The following is a 21,249-nucleotide window of genomic DNA, read 5'->3' as shown; positions in this document are numbered from 1 at the left end:
TTTTTGGCTAGATGACTTTACAGTCACTTGGGGAAACTCAAGTTCTTTTCCAAGTACAGAATTCTCAAACTTGCTGTTTGCAAGCTAGCAAGTTTTTACTGTGGCTTTCTTTCCTACTCATTTCATCCGGTACTGGAATTCCCACAGCATGAATTTACAGCATCTTTTAATGTATCCAACACTGAAAAGCCATTGTGGGAAGCAGGGCTGAAGCAATTTCTTTTTTATTCACATATGCTTCTTCAAACACATCTTCCCTTAACCCAACAACAGAGCTGCCCCACTTTCAATTCAGCTGCTGATTCTTCCTTTAATTTTTTCTTGGTTTTCTTTGTCAGAGTATTCCTCCCCCTCACACTGCTGTGTTTTCTTGGCAGTGCCTTATTGACTCTGTGTTAATCAGAGCAAAACTACGGCAAAGCTTAAATGAGATTCTCCATCCTTGTAAATCAAATCTCAAAATATGCAAAGCATGTTGCTGACAAAAGCAGTAGCGAGAGACTTTCCTTCAGAGATCTGTAGAGGTCATCAGGAAAATAGATGTGACACAGTGAAATATGTGCATCTGGTTGTTCCTATAAGGAATTCCCTTCCTTGGAGCAAGCTTGTTTTTGTCATTTACATGGTCCCAAAGCCCAGTCTGCTGAACAGTCTCCTCATTAAATCTATTGATCTATCAAATGTTTCCAGTTTAGAAAGAAGGAAGTTGTGGGGGACCATGTCAAAGGCCTTGCAGAAATCCAGGTAGATGACATCTGTAGCCCTTCCCTTTTCCACTGGAGTAGTCACTCCATTGTAGGACCAGTAGGTTATTTGGACTGGACTTTGCTGAAGCTGTGCTGGCTGTCTCAAGTCACTTCCCTGTCTTTCATGTGCCTACAAATACAAACACAGAAAGAGCTAACAAGCAGGAAGCAGTTTGAATTACTTAATTGTTAACACACCTCCTTGCTGAATCACCATAACTGAGCAAGTCAATGGTTAAATGAGCAGGTGAACTCTGATAAAAGATAAGAAATCTTTATAGATCTCTTCTCCCTTGAGGAAGTACCATCTCTTGGAGCAGTATGCTGCTGGCACCTAATTGCCTGTGCTGTTGTGCACAGTGAGTACATGATAAATCTTATCAGGATCAATGGAAACCATGAACAAACGGTGATCCCCAAGGGTCCATACTGCCACCAGTGTTATTAGATATCTTCTTTGATGTCAGACATGGGTTCAGGTGCACCCTCAGCAAGTTTGCAGATGACACCAGGCTGAGTGGTGCATTGCTATGCTGGAAGGAAGTGACTGTTAAGAGGGACCTTGAGAAGCTTGAGAAAGGGCTGGATGTGAACCTCATAAATTTCAGCAAGGCTGAGTGCGAGACCCTGAAACTGGATGTCAGAGCAATCACCAGGAGCAGTGTAGGCTGAGGAATGAGTGGGCTGAGGGTAGGCTGTGGAGAAGGAACTGAGAACACCAGTGGATGAAAAACTGGACATGACCTGACATTTGCCACCTAGAAAGCCAGCTGTATTCTGGGCTGCATTAAGTGTAGTTTGTGGGATGAGGGAGATGGGTTTTCCCTTCTAATCTGCTGTGGTGAGACTCTACCTGGAGTACTGCACGCAGCTGTGGGGTTTTCTGAACAAGAGAGACACAGGCCAGTTACAGCAGGTCTAGAGGTGGAACATGAGAATGATCAGAGGGCTGGAGAATGTCCTACAAAGAAGGGCTTGGATAGAGATACTTGGAGTTGTTCAGCCTAGAGAAGGCAACGCTTCTGGGAGACCTTATTGTGGTGTTTCAAAATATAAAGAGGTTTATAAGAAAGGCAGAGAGAGAGACTTTTTACTATGGCTTCCCAAGCTGGAGGAGTGTAGGTTTTGGCTAGACATTAGTAAGAAATTCTTCATTGTGAAGGTGGTGAGGCACTGGAAAAGGTTGCCTAGAAAAGATGCGGGTGCTCCACCCTTAGATCTACCCCCCTAGTCAGTTTGTAGGCAGCACCAGCTTGGGTGTGAGTGTTGTGTGCTGGAGGGTAAGAAGGCTCTGTAGAGGGACCAATGGGCTGAGGCTGATAGTATGAAGTTCAACAAGACTAAGGGCCGAGTCCTGTCCTGAGGTCACAAAAACCCCACACATGGTAGACAGCACCTGAACACGAGCCAGCAGTGCCCAGGTGGCCAAGAAGGCAAATGGCACCTGGCCTGTGTCAGCAATGGTGTGGCCAGCAGGAGCAGGGCAGGGATTGTCCCCCTGTACTTGGCACTGGTGTGGCCACACCTCAAGTGCTGTGTCCAGTTCTGGGCCCTTCACTCTAAGAAAGAAGTGGGGGAGCTGGAGTGAGTCCAGAGAAGGGAAATGAGCTGTTGAAGGATCTGGAGCACAGGTCTGATAAGGAGTGGCCAAAGGAGCTGGGGTTGTGCCAATTAATGTGTTCTAATTACTGTGGTTCAGACAGCTTCTGAAGGAGGACAAACATGAAGCCAAGTTCTAAGGTTCTCAAGTCACTCACACTTCAATGGACTTCTGAACCAGAGCACTGAGATGTCTGGTTGTAGGACATCAAAACCAAGATAGAATATTAAATGATTTTTCATCCCTCGGCATGATAACAACCATTCCCAGTTCCTTGGAATTGGGTATTTTGCACTTTCACTTCTGTGCAAGTATAAATGCAGGGAGGTGAGATGCCCTTGCCAAAGCGCAGCCCTGCCCTGGAGGAATTGCCCTCAGCTCTCCCCAGCCCTGCAGCTGCCATCAAGGTAAGAGGCACCCTCTGCACAGAGAACTGGAAGGGTTTCTTGGGCAGCTGCAGGGAAATGCAGGGGAAGGGAAGGAGGCTTTAGTGTTGGGCTGAGAGCTGCAGCAGAGCCGTGAGGGTGTGCTGTGTGCATGTGCAGAGCCTGAACCCATCTTGCAGGGCATGAGGAGGAGATGGCTGCTGCTGCAGGACAAACAAACCTTGCCAAGGGAGAGGGTGCAGGGGGCCAGTGGTGCACCATTGTGAGGGGTGAACGTGAGAGTATTTGACAGCTTACTCTGCGGGATATCTGTAAACCAACACATATATCCAGTTAAAACTAAGTTGTTATGGGTACATATCTCAATTTATATCCTCTTACAAATGAAAATTTCCATGTCATGTCCTCACTCCTTTTCAGCTGCTGCTAGGTTTATTCTTTGTTATAAATGTGTTGATCTTCCCTTCTTTCTTTTTTCTTCCTCCACACTCTCCATCATTTTGTGTCTGATGTGCACAGGCTTCTTACAAGTGTTGCTTGTTTGCTGTCTTCCTTTTGTGCAGGCTGTCTTCCAGCTCCTAGAGCAAGGAATCCAAACTGCAGAAGTCCTACTGAGATGGGAAAAATCATCATTTATGAGCATGTCAACTTCCAGGGATTGTCCAGAGAATTCTCCACTGACATCTCCATTCTAAAGGATGCAGATAGGAATGATATTGTCTCCTCAGTGAAAGTAATTGGCCAGCCCTGGCGGTTTATGAGCATGAGAATTATGGAGGCTGACTTCTGGTATTTGAGGAGGGAGAACATAACTTTGTTAGTAGAGATATGAATGACAAGATCAGTTCTCTGCAGCTGATCACAGAGGACCTGCTCAATCCCCAGATCACTCTCTATGAACATGTTGATTATCGAGGGAAGAGCAGAATAATAAGATAAGCAACCGATCTGGCTGCAGGACATGACAATGACATCATGTCTTCTCACAAAGTCCAGAGAGGTGTCTGGCTGCTGTCTGAGCACAGTGATGGAAGTGGAATTCAATACATTGCCTGAGAGCACGAACACCTTCCAAATTACAAGGCAATCAATTTCAATGACAAGCTTTCCTTCCTGTGTCCCCTTCGCCCTGGCTGTAAGAACGCAGATCCTGCAACCCTGAGAAAAGATGTAGCCTCTGCAAGAAACTTGAGACCTAGATCTCCTCCTCTGCTTGTGTTGCCTTTCCCCCCAGTGTCACAGGACTACTGAATGTGAGGGCTCTCTGCCGTGCTGCAATGCAGATCTGTGCTTCTCTATCCTGCCTTGCACTCTTCTCCCACCACAGAGATGGAAGAATCATCACTCTTGATCATATGAAAGAGTGTCCAAGCCAGGAGTCATGCCAGGTGTGTGAAACCTATTGTACTCTCAGGTGGCATTCCAGAGTCCTTGGCTATGGAATGTAGAAGCATTGCATGTTGTTTCTGTAGCTAAGTGAAACCGAAAATGTTAGAACAGAACCATCACCACTTCCTTTGTAATTTGCTTCGCAATGCCCTTGTGGTACTGTGGCACCTGCCATTATCTGTGATCCATTCTGTGTTGGTGCCATTAAAGAATCTTTTGCAAGCAGCAGTGAGCCTGTTTCATGCATCCTTAGAGCAGATAAATATTGCGCTTTCATGGTGAGATATCTCTGTATATCCAGAGAATGGTCTATGCAGTCACTTGCAAACATTTTTCTCATGGAGGATTGTGTCTCCTTACAGTTTCACTGGTCAGTAACAGTGGTTTCACTCTTGACTCAAAAAGTCTTGGTGAGCATGTAGATTGTTGCTGATCCTGGCCAAAGTCTCACCTGCAGATTGTGCCAGGCTATGACATGCTTGGTTGTATCTCAAGTCAGTGATTGTAGTGATGATATAGCCTTCTACTGCTCTTCAACATATAATAAACAGAATGTTTTCATTCATTCAAATCCTTTAATCCTAATGGTAAAACCTGCCTTTTTTTTTTTAACTTGTAATGTCTTGAAAAGGGATGAGGAATGACAAGGTATTTCAGGAACTGGTTAGCCATGCACAAATTTACCCGGACGAGCAGGGTCTCAGCCCTCCTCCATCACTGCCTAATGACAGCTGCACGCCCTGAGCTGTGGTTTGTGACAGCTGTCCCATGGCAGCTCTGCACTGCAGTGTTTATCTCCCTCGGTGCTGACCTCCTGTTTGCCCTGATTTCCTTGCACTGCTCGCTGGGCAGGTCAGACAGGAGCTGCACTTGGCCTTTCTGAAGCTCATGGGGTGCCCAGGGTGCTGCAGCTTGCCCAGTCCCCTCTGCCAGCTAAAGCTGTGTTACCTGTGGTGACACTTGCTGCCTTTATCAGCTCCCTGTGCCTTCCTGCAGCCACTCTGCTCCTGCTCTCACCCACCAGCACAGCTGTGGCCACTCTCCCAACGCTTCCTGTTCCCTCATGCCCTTGCAGGAAATATTCCAGAGCTGCACAGTAACAAACCCTCCTGTTCAACACTGCTATCTCCACCCTGGCTTCATAACCAGCATGGGAAATTCTCCCCATTCTCTGTCCTGCCATCAGCAACAGCTTGAAGTAGAAAACCCTCAAGGTTCCTTCCATTCTAAATGCTTCAAGGAGTCCATACACTCTGCTTGGAATGCCATAGGCACAGCTTCCCCTGCACCAGAGGAGTGCAGTCCTACAAAACAGCCAAGGAAAGGCTCAAGGAGGCATGTGGATGGGGTGGTTTCAGGAACTTTGCACTTGCTAGTGCAAAACTTTTTTTTTTTTTTTTTTTTTTTTTTTTTTTAGCAAAGGATTCTTGAAAGTTTTTCAGTAATAGGAAGACGAAGTAAAGGTAGAGATGGATTTTGATCCTTCAATGTAGGGGATTACATTTGACAAGAAAGCAGGTAAGAGCTGCTGCTGAATTGGGTGGGAAGTCTGACGTTGGGGAAATGGAATTTATAAATATCCAACAAGTAATCCCCAAGTTATTGTACACATGACTTGATGATGACACATTTTCATTGAAATTGAATAAAGAATGAAGTCACGCAAAAAGTGACAAAGGCTTTTAAATCTACCTTAGAATTACTGACAGAAAAAATTCATTCTGGAAGAGACCTCCCTAGCCCAAGACCTTCTTCTCAGCAGAGCTACTTCCACACAAGACTGGGCTACTCATGGCCATCTTCAAGAGACTTCTGAACAACTGCAAGGGTGGAAATTCCCCAGGGTGTATGGCCTTATTGTGCAACAGACTGGACCTGAAGGCATCCAAAGGTCACTTTCAACCAGAATTATTTTATGATTCCACAATTCTCCTGGCTCACAGCATCATTCAAGATCATGTCTTAAGGATCAAGACTGGCAAATCCTAGTATTATCTGAGCTATATTGTTAATGAGGAATCTTGCTCTAAATAAAGGGTCTCAGCTGACTATCTCACATTACAGATGTTCATGCTCACAGCAAATTTATTGGCTAGCCTGTTCTGGAAATATCTCTCTCTTCCTCTTCCTCTTTCTTCAGAGCTTCTCAAGAAAAACAGACACACACCCCTCCCACCCAACACACACAGGCATCCTGCTCACAATGTCTTCTGGATTTCTGACTTATTTAGGGTAAGAATCACATCTAGGATGCATCACAAGTGCTAGCCACAATTTATTCCTGGTCCATGGCTTCTTTCAGAATTCCTGAAAAATTGTCTTTCAGGGAAAGAAAATGGATCCTAAGCACTGTAAAAGGATCAGAGAAAATAGTAGCTGCAGCCTCTCATAACAAATTTCCCTGCTTTCCCCAAATAGAAGAGCTACCATATTTCTGTTTGCATACAGTTGCTTTATTACTAATTTGACTGCACTGAAGAATGAATTGTTTGAAGCATTTGAGATCCAACAGGTCTGCCCCATTTCTTGACATTGTCATGTCTCATCAGTGATTGAACTTCTAAGCAAAATTGGACTGTAGGTTTGCCATTTGGGAGAGCAGTTTGCTGCCAAACCAAGAAAAGCATAAGAAGATTGCAAATGGATTCTGTTAGGAGGTGGAATTGCAGGAGTGATCTGGTGTTTCATTAAAGATATCTCTCATGCCTCTCTCAACACTGAGGTTGCTCAGCCACCCTTGCCTTCCTAATGCTTTCAGCCCCTTGCCCTCTCACACTCACAGAGTTGGCTCTCTTGACTCACACATCTAAACCCTTTGGAGCATGGTCTGAGGAAGCAGAAAAGCTTCTGCTCACCCAACCAGTGGTGAGGGCCCCGTGCAGGCCACTGGATGGCACTGGAGCATCCCATGAACCAGGAGAGTCTGAGGGGCTGGGTCCTGTTCAGCCTGGAGAAGACAAGGTGAGCTGTGATCTGCGGGGCTCAGCAAAAGGACAAGTGGAAAGAGCCTTAAATGGAAACTGGGAAACTCAGACAGAACAAAAGGAATAAAAAACTCATGCCAAGGATTGTTCAGCACTGGCAGAAAGGCCAGAGATCCTAGGTAATTTCCACCCTTGCAGTTATTCAGAAATCACTTGAAGATGGCCATGAGCAACATGTTTTATTTGAGGGTAGCTCTGCTGTGATGAAGGCCATGGACTATGGAGGTCCCTTTGAGAATAAATCTTTCTGTCAGTAATTCTAAGGAAGATTTAAAAACCTTTGTCACTTTCTGGCTAATTGCATCCACTGTTCAATTTCAATGAAAATGTGTCATCATCAAGTCATGTGTACAATAACTTGGGGATTACTTGTTGGATATTTATAAATTCCATTTCCTCAACGTCAGACTTCCCACCCAATTCAGCAGCAGCTCTTACCTGCTCTCTTGTCAAATGTAATCCCCTACATTGAAGGATCAAAATCCATCTCTACCTTTACTTCGTCTTCCTATTACTGAAAAACTTCCAAGAATCCTTTGATAGAGTTTTGGACCTGACACTTTTGCATTATTTAGATTATGTATTTTATTAAAAGGGAACCAAAAGAAACCTATGCAATAGCAAATTAAAGTTTCTGATACTTTCCCATCCACATGCCTCCTTGAGCCTTTCCTTGGCTGTTTTGTAGGATTGCACTCCTCTGGTGCAGGGGAAGCTGTGCCTATGGCATTCCAAGCAGAGTGTATGGACTCCTTGAAGCATTTAGAATGGAAGGAACCTTGAGGGTTTTCTACTTCAAGCTGTTGCTGATGGCAGGACAGAGAATGGGGAGAATTTCCCATGCTGGTTATGAAGCCAGGGTGGAGATAGCAGTGTTGAACAGGAGGGTTTGTTACTGTGCAGCTCTGGAATATTTCCTGCAAGGGGCTGAGGGAACAGGAAGTGTTGGGAGAGTGGCCACAGCTGTGTTGGTGGGTGAGAACAGGAGCAGAGAGGCTGCAGGAAGGCAGAGGGTAGAGGCAGCGAGTGTCACCACAGGTAACACAGCTTTAGCTGGGCATGGCAGCCACAGACTGACACACCGACACACAGACAGCTCTGTCCTCAGCTGATGGGGTGTAACTGCAGAAGAGGAAGGAAAATCAGGTGGCTGAGCTACTGCCTCTCCAGGAGAAATAGGCTGTAAGACAGACAGAGGCATTTGGAACTAACCATTGCACGTTACCTTCTTTCCCTTCCATCCTGGAGTACTCTTTTCTTCCTTTGATAGGAACAGGATTCCCTAAGCCATGTGTTTCATGCCTACAGATATGGAAAATGAGCTACCTGACTACCTCCGTCACCCTTGGAAAACACAGGATTTTGCTGGTACTTGGAGCTATATAGACTCACTGTGCTGATATTCAAAATTTAGAAGTGTTGCAAAAGAGGTACTGTAGATGTAGAAAGAAGAATATGAAACTAAGAGACTGGGACCTGAAACCATGACAAGGTTCACAGTATTGTTGAATTTGCACATCCTAGAATCACAAAATCACAGAATGATTTTGGCTGGGAGAGGTTTCAAACACCACCTTGTTGCAAACCCCTGCCATGAGCAGGGTGCCCTTGCACTAGACCAGGTTGTTCAAAGGCCCATCCAACCTGGCCTTGGAGGGATGGAGCATGCACTGCTTCTCTGGGCAAGCTGTGCCAGTGACTCATCACCCTCATCACAAAAATACGCTGCCCAATGTAGAATTGAAATCTCCCCTCTCCAGATTTCAAAGGCCCCAGTAAAAACCTGCAGAGCTGCATGCAATACTCCAGGTGGGATCTCACCATGGTGGATCACAGGGGAGGAAGCCCCTCCCTTGACCTGCTGACTACACTTTTGGCAGCCCAGGATACACTTGGCTTTCCAGGCTGCCAGCTGACAGTGCCGGGTCATGTCCAGTTTTTCATGCAGCAGCGTCCCCAGTTCCTTCTCAGCAGGGCTGCTCCCAGTCCACTCATCCCCCAGCCTGATCTGATCCTGCACATCAGGAGGTCAGGCCTTGGCTGAAGCTGTGCTGGCTGTCCCCAGTCACCCCCCTGTCCTCCGTGTGCCTCCAAATGCCAGCACAGAAGTGAAAAATGCGGGAAGTAGTTTGGCATGGGGAATTGTCAGCCACACAGCCGTGAAGGGCCTTGTCAGGATGGGTGGAAAGCAGTAACAACTGGTGTCCCTCAAGGGTCCCCACTGGCACCAGCCGTGCTCCATCTCCCTCAGGGGCACAGGCAGTGGGATCCAGGGCACCCTGGGCAGGGCTGCAGGTGACTGGGAGCTGGGGGCTGTGTTTGATGAGCTGAGGGAAGGCACCGTGCAGAGGGGCCTGGGCTGCTGCAGCTCCATGGGCACCCCATGAGCTTCAAAAAGGCCAAGTGCAGCTCCTGTCTGACCTACCCAGCGAGCAGTGCAAGGAAATCAGGGCAAACAGGAGGTCAGCACAGAGGGAGATAAACACTGCAGCGCAGAGCTGCCATGGGACAGCTGTCACAAACCACAGCTCAGGGCGTGCAGCTGTCATTAGGCAGTGATGGAGGAGACCCTGCTCATCCAGGTGAACTTGCACATGGCAAAACAGAGCATGGAATACCTTGCATTTTCTGAGCACACGGAGACATCTCTCCATGAAAGGACAATATTTATCTACACAAGTCAGTCCATAAAACAGAGCCAGTGCTGCTTGCAAGAGAGTCTTTATTGCACCAACCCAGAAGAGGTTATGGACAATGGCAGAAATCACAAGGCCTTGGTAAAGCAAATCACAAAGGAAGGGACACAAGCACAGGCAGGGATCAAGCTCTCAGATTCCTTGCAGATTGTGCATCTTCCCTCAGGGTCACAGGATCTGCAGTCTCAGAGCCACGGCCAGGGCGAAGAGGACGCAGGAAGGAAAGCATGTCATTGAAGCCAATTTCCTTGTAATTGGGGACATCTACATGTTCTCGGGCCAGGTATTGAATCCCACTTCCATTGCTGTTTTCACACAGCAGCCAGACACCTCTCTGCACTTTGTGAGAAGACACGATGTCGTTATCTTCTCCCCCAGCCAGATCAGTCGCTTCTCTTACTATTCTGCTTCTCCCTTGATAATTAACGTGTTCATAGAGAGTGATCTGGGGGTTGTGCAGGTCTTCTGTGATCAGCTGCAGAGAGCTGATCTTGTCATTCATCTCTTTACCAACATACTCATATTCTCCCTCCTCAAACACCAGAAACTGACCCTTATACTGGACATGCTCATAAGCCACCCAAGGCTGGCCAATTACTTTCACTGAGGAGACAATATCATTCCAACCCACGGCTGACAGGTTGGGAGTGTCAGTGGAGAATTCTCTGGACAATCCCTGGAAGTTGACATGCTCATAAATGATGATTTTTCCCATCTCAGTAGGACTTCTGCAGTTTGGATTCCTTGCTCTAGGAGCTGGAAGATAGCCTGCACAAAAGGAAGACAGCAAACAAGCAACATTTGTAAGAAGCCTGTGCACACCAGACACAAAATGATGGAGAGTGTGGAGGAAGAAAAAAGAAAGAAGGGAAGATCAACACATTTATAAGAGAGAATAAACCTAGCAGCATCTGGAAAGGAGTGAGGACATGTCATGGAAATTTTCATGTATAAGAGGATATAAATTGAGATATGTACCCATAACAACTTAGGTTTAACTGGATATATGTGTTGGTTTACAGATATCCCGCAGAGTAAGCGGTCAAATACTCTCACTTTCACCCCTCACAATGGTGCACCACTGGCCCCCTGCACCCTCTCCCTTGGCAAGGTTGGTTTGTCCTGCAGCAGCAGCCATCTCCTCCTCATGCCCTGCAAGATGGGTTCAGGCTCTGCACATGCACACAGCACACCCTCACGGCTCTGCTGCAGCTCTCAGCCCAACACTAAAGCCTCCTTCCCTTCCCCTGCATTTCCCTGCAGCTGCCCAAGAAACCCTTCCAGTTCTCTGTGCAGAGGGTGCCTCTTACCTTGATGGCAGCTGCAGGGCTGGGGAGAGCTGAGGGCAATTCCTCCAGTGCAGGGCTGCGCTTTGGCAAGGGCATCTCACCTCCCTGCATTTATACTTGCACAGAAGTCTTGTGCAACACCCCAGGTGACAGAATGAAATGTGACCAAAACTCTCCAAAAGCCAGGTCAGTCACAGTAATTCAGACACACCAAAGTACATTGTGGTACAGGGGCTGTGGAAGTTTCCTGCTTGTCAGAATTTATGTTCTTGCTCTCCTGGGAAGCACTTAAAATGAACAAGGACTTTTTATGGGAGATATCTCAAGCAGGATATTTAGGTCACAGAGATGGCATTGAAGTACCAGTTTTTGAAAAAAAAACCAACTTTTTTTGCTTTAGAAACATGGAATCACTAAACCTGGAAAAGGCCTCCAACACTATCCTGTCCAACCTCTGCCCAAATGACACCATGCCCTTTAATCCATATTGCAAATACCACTTCTACTTCCCTCCCCTGGATTCACAACCAGCATGAGACAATATCTCACCATTCTCCATCCTGCTGAGAGCAGCAGCTTGAAGTAGAGACCTCTCAAGGTTCCTTCCATATGATTTACTCTTAGGAGGCCATATACACTCCTTGGCCTGTCATGGGAACATGCACCAGAGAGGAGTGCAATCCTATAAAAAAACAAAGTAACAGCTCAGCTAGGGATATGGGTGCGAATGTTTACGGAAATTTGCATTTGCTCTTGCCTAGTTTTCTTTTGGGGCGCATTTAACCAAAGACAATATCCAAACAAATGCGGAAGTGTCATGTCCAGAAATCTATCAAGGGATTCTTGAAAGTTTTTCAGCAATAAGAGAATAAAATGAAGGTGGAGTAGGACTTAGAGCTTTCAATAGGGGGAATTACATTTGACAAGAGAGCAGGTGAGAGCCTGCGGAGGAATGAGGAGGGAAGTCTGACATTGGGAAGGTAGAGTTCATAAATGTCCAACAAGTAAACTCAAGGTTGTTGTACACATGACTTGATGATGACAGTTTTTCAATGAAATTGAACAATGGGTGCAATAAGCCAGGAAGTGCCAAAGGCTATTAAATCTTCCTTAGAATTATTGACAGAAATATTTATTCGAACGCACCTCCCTAGTCCAAACTCTTATTCAAAACAGAGCTACCTCCAAATGAAAACATGTTACTCATGGCCATCTTCAAGTGATTTCTGAACAATTGCAATGGTGGAGATTACCTAGGATCTCTGGCCTTTCTTCCAAGGCATGAAAACTCTTAGGACTATGGATTTCAGTCAGGGCTTCCCTGTTTCCAGATAAGACTTTTTCCAGGTGTCCTTTTGCTGAGCCCCTCTGAGAACCCTCACTCTAGTTTCCTCCATAGCTGACAAAAATTTTCATGATGATGTCATAAAATTTTAAATCACACCCCTCAGGGAAGTTGGGTGGTTTCTGTACTCAGGGCTTTTGAAGACCTGACAGGATAAAGCCACCAGCAAACTTAATTCACCTCACAGCTGTCCCTGTGATAGGCAGCTGACTGGACACAATGGCAACCAGAGGTCACTTCCAGTTTCAATTATCCACCAATCCTACAATCCTCCTGGCTTGCTGGATCATTCCAGCTCATCATGGAAGGACCAAGACTGGCAAATCCCAGTATTTCCTGAGCCATATTGCTCCTCAGGAATCCTTCTATAAATAAAGACAATGAACGCCCCTCCCTTGTCCATCCCCTTGACTCAGCCTTGTCAGACTGATGCTGTCCTGCTGGGGGTTTCTGTGCACTGACATTGACTCAGGGGGTCTAATGAGCTCCTCTGCATTGTCCTTGTGCTCAGCAATTAATGTGTCCCTGCAATTTGTCTCTCCTCAGTTGAGTGTTTGGGATTTTCTTGGTGAATTTGGGGTTTTTTGGAAGGGAATTTTTCAGGATGTGTCTCTCCTGCTTTCAAGAGAGTAGAAGTAGAATCCCATCCAACTACAAGTGGAAGAAAAAGAGAACTGAGAGAACATCTGTGGATCTGCAGGATTGCAACACACAAGATGCTTTTCTGAGAAAGCCCGTGGTAGTTTCTACAAAGAGCTGATAAGGACTGAAAGTAAAAGGAAAGAAGAGTAAAGTTACACCAGGGTGTTTGGTTTTTGTGTGGAAAAGCTCCAGTTGCAGGGTTTCTTTCTGGCCAAGTCACTTTTCCAGTGCTGTGTGTCGGGATAGCTGAGGATGAGCGGAGTTCAGCCCCAGGAGCTCCTCCTGCTCAGCTGCTGAGCCCAGGGGCAGGGTCTCTGTCGGGGGCTGCCTTTCACACCGCTGCTGCCCAGCTTGCAGGGGCACCTGTGCTGGGCTGGGCTGTGTGACCCAGGGACAGGCACCCCCTGTTGCTCGGGAAGGACACGGACACGGCCAAATGACCCAGGGGCTGTCCCCAGACACCCCACACCCACCCTGCCAGCTCTCCCACAGAATGGAATGGAGACAGCCCCATCTCCTTCCTCATCTCCACATCATCCACGTGGAGCCCTCCAGTGAAGATCTGCACACCTCACTCTCCACAGCCACAAGCACCTTCACAGGCGCTTCCAACAGGGCAGAGAGCCCCCAGCCTGTCCAGTCTCATGCCTGGCTCTGGGCTCTCTGAGCAGAGGACACTTTGGTGTCTCCTACCCTCTGGCTAGTGCAGCTTGGTGCTTGCAGCCAGCCCACACACACACCACACACTGTTCTCACTGGTGTTCTGTGGGTGCCTTGACTCCCAGCACGAGTCACCTGCCTGTCTGAAATCCCAGTCTAGGTCCATGCCCCACTTGCTGGCTGCTCCAGCTCAAACTTTGCTGGCAAATCACACAATTATGATTATGATTATGATTATGATTATGATTATGATTAATTTTTATTTTTTGGAATCAAAAAGTTCTTTGTTAGATAAACTTCATAGAGCAGATGCTGTCGTATTTCACATACCTTACAAACTCGTCTTCCCAGACTTTAAAATTTCCAAGTGCTGGAAGGCTGCAGACACAAAGAGCAAGATAGGTCTTAGCAGGACAGGACATGTGTAGAGCTGGTGAATGAAGAAGAGCACCCCTACCACAGTTCTTATTGCAGCAGAGCTTACGGGATGCTGTGTTCTACAACTCTGCAGAATCCCAGGAGCACTCAAAGCATGTGATCAAGACACTCTCCACATTCCAAAAAAATGTTTCCTTCAGTGCTCCTTGTTCACCAAGTCCAGCAGTTTTCTGGGGAAGCACCACTGAAAATGGCCGTCCTGGGTATTCCATAGTCTCAGATCCCAGGAATCACAGAGGCAGAGTTCTCAAAGGTGTTGTAACTTGTGTGATCACAGAAGAAATTATTTGCTATACCTCTGTATATATAAATAATCCGTCTGTATTATTTGCTGACCTCTGTGTATTAGTTCAGATCCTGTGACCATGATATCTTTTGGTGCACTGCAAAGAGCTCTTTGGTCAAGAGCAAAGTCTGGTGTCAGGGAAAATAACTTGAGGTAGGGCATGATTTGTGCCCATGTAGTGAAGAAAAGAAAGGAGGATCAGGAAGTGAGGAGAACCAAGATTCTGGATCAAAGATTTCAAAAGCAAAAATAAGCTGGGGCAGGACAATCTCTGCTTTCTTGTTCCGTAGACAGAAATAGAAACAGTTGATGCATGAAAAATATTAAAAAGAAATACTATCTGAAGCATTTACTTCAGCCTGAACTGGGGAAATGATTGGAGTCATATTTAGCACAAGAAGATTGTGGCTTGACAAGTATGAAACACCTTCTCTCAACAGATACAAGTGTTTAATTGCAAAACTGACAGTATAAAGCACCATCTACAATATTCAGTATTTAGTACAAAATAAATATCTGCAAGGATCTATGTTGCTCATTTGCCATGCTTCTGCTTTAAAATTCTGACTTTGAAGCTGGTTTTACACCATACCAGTCGGTCCCTATTCACCCCCAGTTTCTGGGTTCTCCACTGTGATCTTCTGTCTGGTTTTGAGACAACAATATTGGTGCTTTTGATTATCATCTATGATAGTACCATGTACATCTATTACTATAGATAAATATATATGTGATCACATATGTCACAGAATCAGAGAATGGTTTGGGCTGCAAGAAACCCTAAAGAACCCTTTGAGAGATGGAGCATCCCCACCTTCAGAGGGCTGAACATGAGCCATCAGTGCTCCCGGGTAGCCAAAAAGGCCAATGGAATCTGGCCTGTGTCAGCAATGGTGTGGCCAGCAGGAGCAATGCTGGGATCAGAGCAGGCGGGGTCAGCTGAGAGATGTTATAAAAGGTGTTTTATTGCATAATCAGTCTCATGGAAGGGGGAGACATTTAAAGTGTTACATTCAATGCCATCACATCAGAAGCCGTCTTAATTCAAATTACAACGTCTTTTATAAATTTCTTAGCCAATCAACAACTTACATAAAGCTCACTAGCATCTTCATAATCCAATCATTAATTGCTTTGTTTTACACAATTCTACCGCAATGCATCTTTTCTCATCCACACCTATAACACTACAGAAACTTACATTGCTACATCTTGCTTAAGATATTTATTTGCTTACATGAAGCATATTTCTACTTGTTTAAAACTTATTTCTGCTTAAATTACAAACTTCTAGTCTTACATCATGTCTGTGTAACTTTATTGTTCTAAAGCTTCTAAGCCTCCTCTGAAGACTCAGGTCAAACTTTGTATCCATCTCTATCTCTGAGCTTGTACACTCAAGACCTTGAGAGTTTTCTGTGCCTGCATTTCCCACAGACCAGAGCAGTGATCTTCCCCCTGTACTGGGCACTGGTGAGGCCATACCTGGAATCCTGTGTTCATTTTGGGCCCCTCAGTGCAAGAAAGACATTGAGGTGTGGGAGTGAGGCCAGAGAAGGGCAACAAGGCTGGTGAAGGGTCTGGAGCACAGGTCTGCTGAGAAACAGCTGAGAGAGCTGGGGGTGTTTATCCTGGAGAAAAGGAGGCTCAGGGGGGCCCTTATCATTCTCTACAATGCCAAGACAAGAGGATGTAGCCAGGTGGGTTGCTCAGTTCTGCAGTCAGCCAATGATGGGACAGGTGGAAGTGCCCTCAGCTTCTGTATGGAGAGGTTCGGGTCGGTGCTTAAGAAAAACATCTTCACTGCAAGAGTAATTAAGCTTTGGAATGGGCAACCCATACAAGTGCTGGAGTCATCATCCATGAAAGTCTGCAAAACACAAGGAGAAGTGACATTTGCAGTATGGTTTACTGAGCATGGTGGTACATAATCTGAAGTTGGACTGGATCTTGGAGGCTTTTCCAACCTTAATGATTCCATGATTCTAAAGAGAAATAAAGTGTTTTTTTCAAAACCTGGTACTTTAATGATATCTCTGCAACTTGGACATCTCCCATAAAAAGTCCTTGTTCATTTTAAGTGCTTCCCAGGAGAGCAAGAACATAAATTCTGACAAGCAGGAAACTTCCACAGCCCCTGTACCACAATGTACTTTGGTGTGTCTGAATTACTGTGACTGACCTGGCTTTTGGAGAGTTTTGGTCACATTTCATTTTGTCACCTGGGGTGTTGCACAAGACTTCTGTGCAAGTATAAATGCAGGGAGGTGAGATGCCCTTGCCAAAGCGCAGCCCTGCACTGGAGGAATTGCCCTCAGCTCTCCCCAGCCCTGCAGCTGCCATCAAGGTAAGAGGCACCCTCTGCACAGAGAACTGGAAGGGTTTCTTGGGCAGCTGCAGGGAAATGCAGGGGAAGGGAAGGAGGCTTTAGTGTTGGGCTGAGAGCTGCAGCAGAGCCGTGAGGGTGTGCTGTGTGCATGTGCAGAGCCTGAACCCATCTTGCAGGGCATGAGGAGGAGATGGCTGCTGCTGCAGGACAAACCAACCTTGCCAAGGGAGAGGGTGCAGGGGGCCAGTGGTGCACCATTGTGAGGGGTGAAAGTGAGAGTATTTGACAGCTTACTCTGCGGGATATCTGTAAACCAACACATATATCCAGTTAAAACTAAGTAGTTGTGGGTACATATCTCAATTTATATCCTCTTATACATGAAAATTTCCATGACATGTCCTCACTCCTTTCCAGATGCTGCTAGGTTTATTCTTTGTTATAAATGTGTTGATCTTCCCTTCTTTCTTTTTTCTTCCTCCACACTCTCCATCATTTTGTGTCTGGTGTGCACAGGCTTCTTACAAGTGTTGCTTGTTTGCTGTCTTCCTTTTGTGCAGGCTGTCTTCCAGCTCCTAGAGCAAGGAATCCAAACTGCAGAAGTCCTACTGAGATGGGAAAAATCATCATTTATGAGCATGTCAACTTCCAGGGATTGTCCAGAGAATTCTCCACTGACACTCCCAACCTGTCAGCCGTGGGTTGGAATGATATTGTCTCCTCAGTGAAAGTAATTGGCCAGCCTTGGGTGGCTTATGAGCATGTCCAGTATAAGGGTCAGTTTCTGGTGTTTGAGGAGGGAGAATATGAGTATGTTGGTAAAGAGATGAATGACAAGATCAGCTCTCTGCAGCTGATCACAGAAGACCTGCACAACCCCCAGATCACTCTCTATGAACACGTTAATTATCAAGGGAGAAGCAGAATAGTAAGAGAAGCGACTGATCTGGCTGGGGGAGAAGATAACGACATCGTGTCTTCTCACAAAGTGCAGAGAGGTGTCTGGCTGCTGTGTGAAAACAGCAATGGAAGTGGGATTCAATACCTGGCCCGAGAACATGTAGATGTCCCCAATTACAAGGAAATTGGCTTCAATGACATGCTTTCCTTCCTGCGTCCTCTTCGCCCTGGCTGTGGCTCTTAGACTGCAGATCCTGTGACCCTGAGGGAAGATGCAGAACCTGCAAGGAATCTGAGAGCTTGATCTGTGCCTGTGCTTGTGTCCCTTCCTTTGTGATTTGCTTTACCAAGGCCTTGTGGTTTCTGCCATTGTCTGTAACCTCTTCTGGGTTGGTGCAATAAAGACTCTCTTGCAAGCAGCACTGGCTCTGTTTTATGGACTGACTTGTGTAGATAAATACTGCCCTTTCATGGAGAGATGTGCTCAGGAAATGTGTTGTGCAGTCATGTGGAGCCACTTTTCATGGAAAGTCTGCTGAAAGGATTTATCTCCTTCTGGTTTCAATCTTCAGTAACAGTGGGTTCAGGCTTGACTCAACCAGTGCTAAAATCTGGATGAGCACATGGATAATTGCTGTGATCCTGGCCAAACTCTCCCATGCAGACTGTTCCTAAATATCAGCTGTTTGATTGTACCTCATACAATCAATCAGAGTGGTGGATCATGCTGGTGATACAGTCTTGCACTGCCCAAATCACATCATCAAACAGTAAGGTCTCCTAACTTTGAGCTGACTGATTGGCTGATCCCATTGGAAACAACTATCTTGAGTTTTTAAACCTTCTTGATAAGGGAGGATGGATGACAAGGTATTCCATGCTCTGTTTTGCCATGTGCAAGTTCACCTGGATGAGCAGGGTCTCAGCCTTCCTCCATCTCTGTCTGTGGCTGCCATGCCCAGCTGAAGCTGTGTTACCTGTGGTGACACTTGCTGCCTTTATCTTTATGCCTTGCCCTGTGCCTTCCTGCAGCCACTCTGCTCCTGTTCTCACCCACCAACACAGCTGTGGCCACTCTCCCAACGCTTCCTGTTCCCTCATGCCCTTGCAGGAAATATTCCAGAGCTGCACAGTAACAAACCCTCCTGTTCAACACTGCTATCTCCACCCTGGCTTCATAACCAGCATGGGAAATTCTCCCCATTCTCTGTCCTGCCATCAGCAACAGCTTGAAGTAGAAAACCCTCAAGGTTCCTTCCATTCTAAATGCTTCAAGGAGTCCATACACTCTGCTTGGAATGCCATAGGCACAGCTTCCCCTGCACCAGAGGAGTGCAATTCTACAAAACAGCCAAGGAAAGGCTCAAGGAGAGGTAAGGATGAAAATGTGTCGGAAACCTTGCATTTGCTATTGCATAGTTCTTTGGGTTTTTTTTAAATCAAAAACAGTATCTAAACAACTGAAGGAGTGTCATGTCCTAAAATCTATCAAAAGATTCTTGGAAGTTTTCGACTAATAAGAAGATGAAGTAAAGGTAGAAAAGATGTTTGATCCTTCAGTGTAGGGGATTACAATTGACAAGAGAGCAGGTGAGAGCCTGTGGAGAAATGGTTAGGGAAGTCTGACATTGGGGAAATGGAATTCATAAATATCCAACAAGTAATTCCCAAGTTATTGTACACATGAGTTGATGGTGACAGTTTTTCGATGAAATTGAACAAAGGGTGCAAATCAAGCAGAAAGTGACAAAGGTTTTTAAATCTTCCTTAGAATTCCTGACAGAAAAATTTATTCTGGAAGGGACCTCCATAGTCCATGGCCTTCATCACAGCAGAGCTACCCTCAAATAAAACATGTTGCTCATGGCCATCTTCAAGTGATTTCTGAATAACTGCAAGGGTGGAAATTACCTAGGATCTCTGGCCTTTTTGCCAGTGCTGAACAATCCTTGGCATGAGTTTTTTATTCCTTTTGTTCTGTCTGAGTTTCCCAGTTTCCATTTAAGGCTCTTTCCAGTTGTCCTTTTGCTGAGCCCCTCAGATCACAGCTCACCTTGTCTTCTCCAGGCTGAACAGGACCCAGCCCCTCAGACTCTCCTGGTTCATGGGATGCTCCAGTGCCATCCAGTGGCCTGCACGGGGCCCTCACCACTGGTTGGGTGAGCAGAAGCTTTTCTGCTTCCTCAGACCATGCTCCAAAGGGTTTAGATGTGTGAGTCAAGAGAGCCAACTCTGTGAGTGTGAGAGGGCAAGGGGCTGAAAGCATGAGGAAGGCAAGGGTGGCTGAGCAACCTCAGTGTTGAGAGAAGCATGAGAGATATCTTTAATGAAACACCAGATCACTCCTGCAATTCCACCTCCTAACAGAATCCATTTGCCATCTTCTTATGCTTTTCTTGGTTTGGCAGCAAACTGCTCTCCCAAATGGCAAACCTACAGTCCAATTTTGCTTAGAAGTTCAATCACTGATGAGACATGACAATGTCAAGAAATGGGGCAGACCTGTTGGATCTCAAATGCTTCAAACAATTCATTCTTCAGTGCAGTCAAATTAGTAATAAAGCAACTGTATGCAAACAGAAGTATGGTAACTCTTCTATTTGGGGAAAGCAGGGAAATTTGTTATGAGAGGCTGCAGCTACTATTTTCTCTGATCCTTTTACAGTGCTTAGGATCCATTTTCTTTCCCTGAGAGACAATTTTTCAGGAATTCTGAAAGAAACCGTGGACCAGGAATAAATTGTGGCTAGCACTTGTGATGCATCCTAGATGTGATTCTTACCCTAAATAAGTCAGAAATCCAGAAGACATTGTGAGCAGGATGTCTGTGCGTGTTGGGTGGGAGGGGTGTGTGTCTGTTTTTCCTGAGAAGCTCTGAAGAAAGAGGAAGGGGAAGAGAGAGATATTTCCAGAGCAGGCTAGCCAATAAATCTGCTGTGAGCATGAACATCTGTAATGTGAGATAGTCAGCTGAGACTGTGCTTTGGCTGGGTCAGGTTCAAGTATACGTGTGTGATGATGTTCAGCTTCCATCATTGCAATGCAGGGAACTGTGCATTTGGCATCAAGTACATCATCCCAGAGGGGAAGGTTTTCCTGGAGAGTTTGGTGTACAGTCAGCTCCTACCCTAGCCTCCTTGTCTCATAAACCCTGAGAACACTTAATATCATCAATCTAAGGAGGTCATTCAGAGCAACTGGCACACTTTACATTTGTGTCTGACCTACTGCATGACAACGTTTTTGTACAGCCAGCTGCCTTTGATGTTTTTCCAGAATCTTTAAATTGAAAATCTCATTGAGAAGATTAAAAGAAAAAAAAAAAAAGTCTGTGGATGATGTTTTAGCTTTTCCAGTTTTAACTACTGATGGTGCTTCCTCTCCAGGGAAAAACTGCTGCAAAGAGCAATCCAGGAAGCTTTTACACAGGCCAGCAACATTCCACAAATTGCCTTCTGTGCAACCCTGCACCCCATGTTCTTAACTGAACTTAACTGAAGAAATCCCCAAATTTAGAAAACTTCTTCAGTGTCCAGCTGTTCATTAAGTAAACCCCCAT

General features: G+C 45.8%; 1 long non-coding RNA gene across 1 annotated transcript; it reads right to left on the bottom strand.

Annotated features, from left to right (window-relative positions):
- Nucleotides 1-9,829: 9,829 nt before the first annotated feature.
- LOC111943802 (uncharacterized) lies at nucleotides 9,830-14,480 on the bottom strand. The gene is made up of 3 exons (XR_015283967.1): nucleotides 14,068-14,480; nucleotides 11,640-11,772; nucleotides 9,830-10,569 (listed from the first exon to the last, which is right to left on the bottom strand). It is a non-coding gene; the product is annotated as an uncharacterized LOC111943802 (long non-coding RNA).
- Between the last annotated feature and the right edge of the window lie 6,769 nt (nucleotides 14,481-21,249).

The sequence above is a fragment of the Cyanistes caeruleus genome, chromosome 3 (genome assembly GCF_971803275.1).
Source record: "Cyanistes caeruleus chromosome 3, bCyaCae1.hap1.1, whole genome shotgun sequence".
Classification (NCBI taxonomy): domain Eukaryota; kingdom Metazoa; phylum Chordata; class Aves; order Passeriformes; family Paridae; genus Cyanistes; species Cyanistes caeruleus.
Note: the sequence above shows the minus strand (reverse complement) of the source record. Positions and strands in the feature narration are given on the sequence as shown.